The sequence below is a fragment of the Girardinichthys multiradiatus genome, chromosome 1, assembly GCF_021462225.1.
Source record: "Girardinichthys multiradiatus isolate DD_20200921_A chromosome 1, DD_fGirMul_XY1, whole genome shotgun sequence".
Taxonomy (NCBI): Eukaryota; Metazoa; Chordata; class Actinopteri; order Cyprinodontiformes; family Goodeidae; genus Girardinichthys; species Girardinichthys multiradiatus.
Genome location: NC_061794.1, coordinates 49463181 through 49474840, shown reverse-complemented (window position 1 = coordinate 49474840; position 11660 = coordinate 49463181). Strand labels below are relative to the sequence as shown.

Genomic DNA, 11660 nt, shown 5'->3' with positions numbered 1-11660 from the left:
AAATTGGTTCTGATTCTGATGAAGGTTTTTGTTTAATGTGTTCCACAAAATCATGTCATGAACATCCAAGGAGCAAATACTTCTGGAATGGGATGCAGCCTGATATGCAGAAATGGATGAATATTAACAAATGAGCTAGAATGACGGATCGCACTGTGCGGGGGTGGGGTGGGGGCTGACGGGTGTGCAGCGTGCACACGAGCATGACTAACATCACTAAGAAATTCCTCCTGGCTCTGATTGGTTGGTTCTGACTGGGAGATGTGTACTTCTGTAAATGCCAGTAGGACCACTGGGAGGAGCCAGAGGAGCTTGATTTTTTTTTTACAGATAATTTGTGTAAAATTCTACTGTCAGGACATAGTGACAGTTTAAAAAATATTTAAAACCTTTACAAAAGTTACCTACTGCAGCTGAAATGTTTTAATGATCGCTTTTCTAAGGCTCAAGAGTATTTCTGAATCTTCAAACTTTACAGTAAAAGCACAAATACTTTAGCACCCGGATGACTGAAGAACAACAATAAAGAACAAAGATTACAGAGTCTGATGAGTCAGTGGACTGTAGCCAGACTGAGGTTTCCACCACAGAATCATCACCCAAGAGCACAGACTAATTGTTGCAGCTAACTGGAGCTAACAGAAGCAAACAGAACTGCTGGGAGCAAACAAACAAGAAGCTAATCAGAGCTATCAGGAGCTAACAGGGCTGACAGAACCAAACATGGACTGGAGCCACAACATTGATGCTCTTTACAGGATAGTTTAGAGCAGACTCCACCTGCTGAGGAGACTAAGGTCTTTTGGAGTGCCGGGGGCGCTCCTTAAGACCGTTTTTGACTCTGTGGTGGCATCAGCCATCTTCTATGGTGTCGTATGTTGGAGCAGCAGCTTATCTACAGCTGAAAGAAAGCAGTTGGATAAGTTAATCAGAAAGCTCCAACTTGTTGGATTTCTGACTTCAAGGAATGTTTTTTAATGTTTTTCCTACTGGAAACTTGGAAAATCCATCTTCCAAGTAAAAAAAGTACAATTAATCCTAATTACAGGCTTTAACACAAATGACAGGCACTAACAAAACGGAGCTAACAGAAAAAAACAGCATCTAAATGGAGCTGACAGGAGCAAAAGGAGCTAGCAGAAATGAACATAAGTGAACAGATTGCAGGACTAATGTATGGGCTGGTGTACAACAAGACAAATGCAAAACTAAAGCAGAAAACCATTTGGCTTTGAAAAGGAGGTATGGAACAGAACCCAGCGGTATAAAGATGGATGGAAACTGTTTGGTTTTCTGAGCCGCCAGCCTTTTAGGAAGAGCAGGATCATGTGGCTGCATACAGACAGTGTCTGCAGTTAGACTTAAAGTACAAATCTCTAAAGCAATGCCATAATTGTCTCTTTCCAAATTACACACTGGATACAATATTGCTTAAATATCAATGCACTAATTTTTACTCATTATAAATGCTGGGCATGGAAATTTTGAACCAATTATAGAAAATAATTAGTTCCAAGATCTATGTTCTCCTCACTGTTCTGGGTCAAGATCCCTTAAAAAACATAAAAAATGATGAATTAAAGCAGGACTGAACTGTGAACTGAGCATGTCTGTGCTTAGCTCAGATTGGAGGGCTGTGATTGGCTGAAAGGTGAGCTGACACTGACATAATAAATCATGGTTCTATTAAAATGAAAGCACAGAGAAATGGTGAGGTGGCAGCAAGCAGCCGGTTCCAGATGGAGCCCAAAATAACGGAGACTCAGGGCTGGCCCAGGTTTAGGTTTACACTGGGGTTACCATCGCCCTGTAATCAGCTGCCTTCACTGCCTCTCTCTGTAATTTTCTTAATTCAAGCCAGTCGAGGGGTCTCACCCGCCGGTCATCCTCACTTTCCTTGTTTTTTCATCTTTTCTCTTCTGTGTCCTTTCTCTTTCCCTCTGTGAGGAGATGGATGGAGATGTTTTGGTCTGAGCTGCTGATGATGATCATGTTGGAGGACGGGTTGTGTGGTTTTCAGGAGATTCTTACTGTTAAAATCTGATTTCACAGCAGAGGAAAACCTTTTGTCCTCACTGTGTGGGTTCTCTGCTGCAGCAGGGTTGTTTTCCTTCTCCTTCAGAGATGTTCTGCCCCTCAGTGTAAATGTTTGCTGCTCTCCTGTGTTAATCTTCCTAAGTTGGCGTGAAACAGCCAGCAGCATGCATGACCATGGCCCTGTGCAGTTGCAGCTCCTCCTGCTCTTTACATCCCTGCTACTATTAGCCAGCACATCTGGACTGAGTGCAGCTGCTGGTTAAATCTGGAGTGGAGTTTATGAGGTTGAAGCCGCAGAGCAGAAGCAATTCTCTGCATCTTGCTCTTTATTTATTTTCTCTTCTCTGAGGTTTGTCTGATATCTGACACATCTGTTTGTGTTTGTGTGTCTCTTTCTGTTTATATGACGCCGTTTCTGAAGCACTCAGCAGATCTGACTGTGGCCTTCTCTGCAGCAGCAGCCAGCCGCTTTCTGAGCTACGAAAGCACCTTAGCCCACGTTTTCAGGAAAAAGCAGCCAGCAAGAGACGAGCTGGAGGGCATCAAGTCCAACATGGATAGACGGATAAAATGAACCCAAATCTGAAATATGCTCAGATTGTTTGGAAAACTCAAATAAAATGTTTATTATTCTGTTTCCTAACAGACAGAAAGAAGCCAGGATATTTCATGTTTTGCTTCATTCCATGTTTGGATCCATGCTGTTCCGGGAGTTTTCCTCTTTTTGCTTCTCCTACTGCCCTTCCTTGTTCTTTGCTCCAGCTTGAGTTTTTGGACTCTGTGGTGCTCCTTAATGTTAACCCTTCTCTCGGCTTGTTGACGCTCTTATCCTCCTGTGAAACCTCCAAAAGGAGGCATCTGGGATTAACCTGATCAGATCGACCTCCTCAGCTGATTCCTTTGGACCTGGAGGAGCAGCAGTTCTGCTCTGAGCTGCCCCTGGATGATGGAGCTCCTTGTCTTTACAGAGGAGCATAGCCACCCTGCAGAGGAAGCTTATTTCAGCTGCCTGGATCCAGGATCTCCTCTGAGTCCTGACCCGAATCCTGGGCCCATAGGTGAGGGTTGGAGCTTAGATGGACAGGTAAATCAGGAGCTTCGCTTTATGTTTCAATTCTGATTAGTCTGCACCAGGACACATGAAGCACACCCCCTGTGGCACCAACTGAACGATAGGAGCATGACACATTTTCCACTTGGTCTTCTAAAAACATACTACCTGGATTTATCATGATCCTGTTGTAAATCCAGTTCTAGCAGATGCCTACCCTCCCTTCGCTCCATGTTCCATCTTCTCAACAGTTTTTCCTCACCTTTCTATCGTAATCCCTGTGTCAGATTGCCAATGTCTTAAATACCATAAAAATATTAACCGAGTTCATTTTAAATTCATCTATTCCTGCATTTTAAGCTTCGATATATTCCATAACATTTTGTTTTGGTAAACTTTTCTCAGTTTGTACTCGTCACGTTCCTTCTCCCAACACTTAGAAGCGGTTCTGGCACTGAGGACACCAAGCCATGAAGAGCTCTACAGGTTATTTTATCACCTTCCTCCAGCAAACACATCTTCAGGTGTTCAACGGTATAGTCTCGTTGTCCCATGTTAGAATGGCCCTTGGCAGCTGATTAAGGCAGGAGGCATGAGGCAGAGAAAAGGTGCAGACCCACTGGGTGTTTGTTCACCAAACCTGAAGACATACAGGTACGAGACCCTGTTACACAAGTCACACATGATCACAGCTACAGCCACACTCAGTTTGGTAACTGGCAGCCTTTTATAGCCCCTCCCATTAACAGACCTACCATGACAGGTGAAACAAACATATACACTAACATACATACAACATAGCTAAAACATCACTTTATTTAACAAATATTATTACTAAACATCTCTAAAACAAGTCTGTACCTAGGCTTAAGACTTTAACACTAAGCCCTAAAATGCACAGTTTACTCCTCCCCTTCAGTTTATAATGGTCTCTTCTGGATCCTTTAAAAGGTGCTCAGGCCCCCGGGGAATCTTTTAGCCCAAACACCCTACAGAGGAAGAGACAGAGGTAAGTCATTTGTTCAAGAACAGTGTACCAGCCTAAGTAATGAAGCTCTTCATTACATCCCATTTTTGGTCTCTAAATCCTTCAGCTGTTTCTGTTTTGGACAGGTCCATCCAGCAGCTGTACCCTCCTCTTCCTCAGCCAGACCTTGTGGTTTTCCATTTCCTTGGTGCAAAATGATGGCCGCCCCCAGACAAGATGTGGTCTTGAATGTATGATGACGGTGCTCAAAATAGGAACCAGTAAATCTCCAAACCGTGTCAAAGCCCAGCTGCAGGGATTGGTGGCTGAAGTTGTAGCTCAGTGGGAAGAGTAGTGATCTTGAAGTAGGACAGTTGTGGATTTGATTCCAGCGTCCTCTCCCATCAGATGTCAATACTCGCTTGGGCAGCTGTGGCTACAGTGTAGTTCACCACTGTTAGCGTGTGAATGGGTGGAGGAGTGACTGCAGTGTGAAGCTCTTTGGGGTCCTCAGACCTGATCAAGTGCTATCCAAGTACAGGCCATTTACCATCCGTTTGACTACAGGTCCCAGTGTGGGATGGTATGTCCCAGATGCCTCCGAGCCCAGAGGAGTGGATGCTGGAAAAGGTTAACTTCAGGCGTTTCTATCAGAATATAGATTGTTGCAAAGATGTCTGAAACACAAACATATTCCTTCTGCTTGCAAGGTACTCATAGGTCCCTCACACCTCAGCATTTATGTACAGGTACATCTCAGAAAATTGGAATATTGGATAAAATTGCTATATTTTTTGCCTGTCATGTCAGAAAATGAAACTCATATATTATATAGAATCATCACACATAGAGTACAATACTCCAAGCCTTTCTTTGCCTTTCTTAGTTTTTTTGTAATTTTGATGATTATGGCTTACAGGTATAGACAATCCAAAATTCAATGTGTTCATGCAGCAAGATGTTGCAGATCTTCTCCTAGTCTGTTGTGGAGAGTCTGATCTCTTCTCCATCATCTGCTGGGGTAACAGCATCAGAACCAGGGACTTAAAAAAGCTCAACAAGCTGATAAAGAAAAATCTTAGAATTCCTCCAATTCTCTGATTTTTCTCCTCGGTCAGATAAAAGTTATTCATGAAGCATCTTCAGAGAGCCTCCTCCTAACGTGAGGAGATGTTCAGAGCAGTGAGGAGGACCTTTAGTGAACCTAAGAGTGTCTGAAGCAGAGAAGATGGAGGAAAGACAGAGAGAAAGGAGAGATCTTCTCCTCCAATGAACAACAGTAAATGAATAAAACGCTACCAGCTCCATGGTGCAGAGATCCACCTCCTAAACAGTCGAGTCAATGAGAACAGAAACTTCTAGAACAATCATATAATTATTAATATAGAGATAAGATTAACTTTATCATCCCTCTAGGAGGAAATGAAATAGTTTCAGCAGCAGGACAGGTTAAAGGTCAACCTCTAGTAAGATGATACTAGGAAGGATCAATAAATACTAGAAACAATAATTAATAATCATGAATAAAAAGTGAACAAAAAGTTCTCTGGTGCTGCTATCTCCTCTCTAGCTTCTGAATGCAGCAGGAACCAGAGCTGCTCACATTCCAGGCTGGTGCTGAAAGCAGAGGGAACGACGCATTGATCTACTGGGAATGTCTGTTGGTTCCCACCGTGATCCCAGAACCAAATCTACCTTTAACACTCCTCTCTTCTCCTCCACCAGCAGGCTCTGCTCCTCTGTTCACTTCGCTTTTCTCCACCTTTTTTCCTCCGTTTAGTTTTGGACATTTGACCAAACTAAACCTCCTTCAACAAGAAGATCAGAGTAAAATGCTGACAGGTGAAACACACACACATATATATATGACTATATACAAAATAGATGAAGTAGGATAATAAGTAAATCAAAATGATGATGAGCATGAAAATAAGGTTCAAACATGTTGATGCTGTGTGACAATTAGTTTAATTTTGCTAGGTTTTATCATCATGATTTAAATATTTCTGAATCCAGTTTAAATTCTATCATCAGTTAAATTTTCTCCATTGAACACTGGGAGCAGATTTATTTTATTGTTGTTTCTTTTAACAACCAATCACAGCTCTTAGAAGACAGCTTCACACCTAGCAACAGGGTCAACTACACCTAGCAACAGGGTCAACTACACCTCCTCACTAAGAGGAACCTCTGTCGTCTCCTCCTTAGAGTCGCTCTCAGCAGAGAACTGAATCACTGAAGTTGTTTAGGATAAGATAGGAGCTCTCTGAGAGACTCTGAGGATCTTTGGGAATATGGGCCCATATAAACTGTGGTTATGAAACTCTGAAGAGCTGAACCCCACTGGGAACATGTGGTTAGTTTTCATAAAGCAGGTGGAGAGCCAGAAACCAACAAACTGAGATCAACTCCAAGCACTAAGGAGTCAAGACCAGTTCACCTTCAGTCAGGATTTGATCTACTATCCCATGAATTACAGGTAAAGTAGGAAGAAAAAGTAACATTAGGAATATTTCCTCTTCCTGAATATCTGATGATGAATGTCCTATTAAAAACATTTAAAGTGTTATTGTTTTACATAGTTTTTTTCAGAAACCGTTAACTCTTCCTTCTGACCCGGTTCTTGGTCCCATCAGGAACAAGGTAACAGCTTTGTATTTGTTTACAGCTAAATTTGTGTGTCTGTTTTTTGTTGTGGCCCCGGGGCCCTTTGTCCCCTGAGGGTTCTGCTCGGACCTCTGCAGTTATCGCTCTAAACAATGTAACGTCCCCGGGGCTGATGTTGTGACCAGCGTGACCCTGGACCGGACCGCCTTCACTCGAGTTGGCCGGCAGGCGTGGTGCAGAGGCGGTTGCTATGGTTACTGCTGTGACCTGATTGTTAGAAGAAAACAATGAGGAAAAACTTCAAAGAGCAGCTGCTCTGTTGCCTAGCAACAAGGCAGGACTGCTCCCCCTCCATGAATCCTTCGGTTTCATCACTCTTTCAGTTCGCTATCTGTCTTTTCATCACTCTATCACTCTTCTCCATCTCTCTCTCTTCCAGCTCCCTCCTTCACTTGCATCATTTTCTCTGCTTTTATCACTTTATCTCCATACTTTTCATTCTTTGACCCTCTGTGTTTCTCACTCATCTAAGCCTCCCTTCTTTTCCTCCATCTCTCCATCACTCCAACCCTGCTTCAGGGTGTGATGTAAGATGAAAACACGTCTGTTTTTATCTGGCCTGTGGTCCATACATCCCTAAATATCCAACATGTGAAATCTTTAGCATCAAGCTGAGCAACTGAATCTGTGATAACCTGAAATCATCTTTCTGTGTGGGTTTTCCCTCCACGCTTCACTTTCCCTTCACAGTTCAACTCTAATGAAACCAGCTTGGCTGCAGGCTCAACTTGTATGGTTGGTTGTTTTTTGGATCAACATAAACCAGGTTCTGGTTCCAGATTAGAACCTCCTACGATTGTTCTTCTTCTTTCACCTTTTATTTTTCTTGCAGCACTGCAGCTCAGTGACTTCCTGTCTGTTCAACAGGTGATTTTAAAGCTTCAGGGAAATGAGATGAACAGCCATGCAGCCCAGACCCACAATGAACGATCTAATAAACAAATTCATCCACCTTTCAACAAGTGAAGATGATGTCGACTCTTCTGATTGGCCACGTGAAAATAAACACAGATGATCAACACCTTAAGTGTAGGGTTGTACATATTAGAACTTGGTCCACTCTTCTTTCCAACGTTGCTTCAACTCATTTAGGTTTCTACGCTGTGTTCCTAAGGTCCCACCTCAATGTTTCAATTAGCTGAAGGTCTGGACTTTGACTAGGTCATTGCAGCACCTTGATTCTTTTTTTTAGCCATTCTGCTATAGATCTGTTACTGTGTTAAAAAGCATTATGTTGATGTCCAAGTTTGGACCAAACTTCATCTGGAAGACAGAAGGACCCGCATTTGAAACTAGAATACTTTGGTCTACAGAGGGGATCATGGTCCACTCTGCTGTGTCTATGGAGCTGTCTATTATGGTCAAACATCTCTACTTCGGTTTCTTAAAGGTGAATGCATGCATGGATGGATGGAACTTATTGAGGTCCACCCACATTTTCCACTATCTGAGCTCAATTCTGTGCTCACCTGTTCAACTCACCTGCCTTCAAGCCCATCACTAAGGTTCTCCCTTGGGACCTAGACTAGTATCTCACTCCTATGGTTCTCCTCCTGGATCTGCTCCGTATCATTCATTCTCTGAGAATAGTTTAGTGAATATACACTCAGCTAACCTCCTTGTCTGGCTCAACAGACCCAACAGTCCTTCTGATTTTTCTGAATAAACCCTTAAACCTCCTGAGCTGCTGGTCATTGAGTCCATTTGACCTAATCTGGGAATTTGTCAAGTCAAGTTTATTTATTTAGTGCTTTTCAGCAACAAGGCATCAAGGCGCTGTACATGAGGAAAAATATTACAATGATACAGAAAATCAAACAGTGTAGAATGATTGATAAGAAAACAAAATGATAGTTGAGCCAGAAGACCTGAGATGTCTGGGTGGTTGATCCACTGACAACAAGTCTGTAATGTATTTTGGTGCTAATCCATTCAGTGATTTATAGACTAACAGAAGTATTTTAAAGTCTATTGTCTGAGCTACAGGGAGCCAGTGTAGGGACTTTAGAACCAGGTCGATGTGCTCCACTTTCTTAGTTCTAGTGAGGATGCGGGCAGCAGCGTTCTGGATCAACTGCAGCTGTCTGATCCAATTTTTAGGCAGACCTGTGAAGACACCGTTGCAGTAATCAATTCTACTAAAGATGAACGCATGAATTAGTTTTTCAAGGTCCTGCTGAGACATTAGTTCTTTAATCCTGGAGATGTTCTTTAGGTGATAGAAGGTCAACCTTGTTACTGTCTTTATGTTCCTCTGAAGGTTCAGGTCTGAGTTCATCACTACACCCAGGTTTCCAGCCTGACTGGTGGTTTGTCATTAATAATAATGTATAAAGTCTATCAACAAATCACATTTAGCTGGGTTAGAAGTATAAATCTGGTTCATTTTCAGGTTATTTTTGGATAAAGCTACAGAGAGCTGCTGGACTTAGACTGAGATGGTTCTTCATATGTGCAGAGGTTTGTAGTTTCATTTGAAAACACAAATTTAAGCCAGAAATGAAGAGACATGTCTTCTGTTCCAGTTTCAACTCATTTTACCATCTCTCTACTAAGCATGAAATCTTACTCAGAAATAAACCTGAGTAAAAGTCAAACAATCTCTTTATGCTGAATAAAACGCTCGTATTTTCTGTGCACGTGTAACACTCATTGGCTGTTGTGTGGCACGTGAATGAGGTGTCAGCCTTGATTTTGGGATAGTTTTAGTGTTACTGTAGACCAGCTCAGCTGGTTTTATTTACCTGAGTCAGATCTGCTGAAGTGATTCTCTCTCTTATTATTTACATACATGTGTTGGAATATTTCTGAGGGCCTTACATTTCAATACAATCTTTTCTATTTTCAACCAAACTTGATTCAGAAAGGGAACACTTGTTTTCTTCACCTCTACTGTGAGGTTTCTCCTCCATCACTTCTGGGTCTGCTTCTCTGGTTTTCGTTCCTACTGCTCGTGTCTCTTTGCTGCCATCTGGTGGCAAGCTGTGCAACTGGATGCCACATCATCAACCTGCAGAAACCATGTTGTGCTTCCAGAGCTGTTATTCGAAAGTAGATTTGCTCTTCTTCACCTAAGAGCTCAGATAAACACCTGGTGATGTCATAGTGATGTCATTTTGCAGAGCAGCTTAGGAGAGGTATATTTGTGCATTTCTATAGGTTTGATCAGCTTGTATCAGGTTTGAAAACATCAAAGCACCCAGAGTGTCTTGTTATCTATCAATTCTGAGGACACCAATACAGATCAACCAACCACTCAGATATTTCATACCCACCTTCCCTTCATAACCATAAAAACACTTACCATACATATTTCTTTTACCAGGTGATTTTGCTGAAAATAGTTTTTTTTTTTAATGCTGAAATCACAATGTAGAATTTAACAATACAATATTTTTAAAGTTTAGATTTTTTTACTCTTAGTTTTAATTTCTTGTGGATTTCATCCCCAATGTACAGGGGTTGGACAATGAAACTGAAACACCTGGTTTTAGACCACAATAATTTATTAGTATGGTGTAGGGCCTCCTTTTGCAGCCAATACAGCGTCAATTCGTCTTGGGAATGACATATACAAGTCCTGCACAGTGGTCAGAGGGATTTTAAGCCATTCTTCTTGCAGGATAGTGACCAGGTCACTACGTGATACTGGTGGAGGAAAACGTTTCCTGACTCGCTCCTCCAAAACACCCCAAAGTGGCTCAATAATATTTAGATCTGGTGACTGTGCAGGCCATGGGAGATGTTCAACTTCACTTTCATGTTCATCAAATCAATCTTTCACCAGTCTTGCTGTGTGTATTGGTGCATTGTCATCCTGATACACGGCACCGCCTTCAGGATACAATGTTTGAACCATTGGATGCACATGGTCCTCAAGAATGGTTCGGTAGTCTTTTGCAGTGACGCGCCCATCTAGCACAAGTATTGGGCCAAGGGAATGCCATGATATGGCAGCCCAAACCATCACTGATCCACCCCCATGCTTCACTCTGGGCATGCAACAGTCTGGGTGGTACGCTTCTTTGGGGCTTCTCCACACCGTAACTCTCCTGGATGTGGGGAAAACAGTAAAGGTGGACTCATCAGAGAACAATACATGTTTCACATTGTCCACAGCCCAAGATTTGCGCTCCTTGCACCATTGAAACCGACGTTTGGCATTGGCATGAGTGACCAAAGGTTTGGCTATAGCAGCCAGGCCGTGTATATTGACCCTGTGGAGCTCCTGACGGACAGTTCTGGTGGAAACAGGAGAGTTGAGGTGCACATTTAATTCTGCCGTGATTTGGGCAGTCGTGGTTTTATGTTTTTTGGATACAATCCGGGTTAGCACCCGAACATCCCTTTCAGACAGCTTCCTCTTGCGTCCACAGTTAATCCTGTTGTATGTGGTTCATCCTTCTTGGTGGTATGCTGACATTACCATGGATACCGTGGCTCTTGATACATCACAAAGACTTGCTGTCTTGGTCACAGATGCGCCAGCAAGACGTGCACCAACAATTTGTCCTCTTTTGAACTCTGGTATGTCACCCATAATGTTGTGTGCATTTCAATATTTTGAGCAAAACTGTGCTCTTACCCTGCTAATTGAACCTTCACACTCTGCTCTTACTGGTGCAATGTGCAATCAATGAAGACTGGTAACCAGGCTGGTCCAATTTAACCATGAAACCTCCCACACTAAAATGACAGGTGTTTCATTTTCATTGTCCAACCCCTGTATGTATGTGTATATATATATATATATATTTATATAGATTTATATATATATACTGCTCAAAAAAATAAAGGGAACACTTAAACAACACAATAAAACTCCAAATAAATCAAACTTGTGTGAAATGAAACTGTCCACTTAGGAAGCAACACTGATTGACAATCAATTTCACATCTTGTTGTTCAAATGGAAAAGACAACAGGAGGAAATCTTTG

The 11660-nt window shown here is 42.2% G+C and overlaps 1 long non-coding RNA gene across 1 annotated transcript; it reads left to right on the top strand.

Moving 5' to 3' along the window:
• Window positions 1–6227: 6227 nt before the first annotated feature.
• On the top strand, window positions 6228–7861 carry LOC124878919. The gene is made up of 3 exons (XR_007040902.1): window positions 6228–6534; window positions 6638–6698; window positions 7590–7861. It is a non-coding gene; the product is annotated as an uncharacterized LOC124878919 (long non-coding RNA).
• Window positions 7862–11660: the final 3799 nt, after the last annotated feature.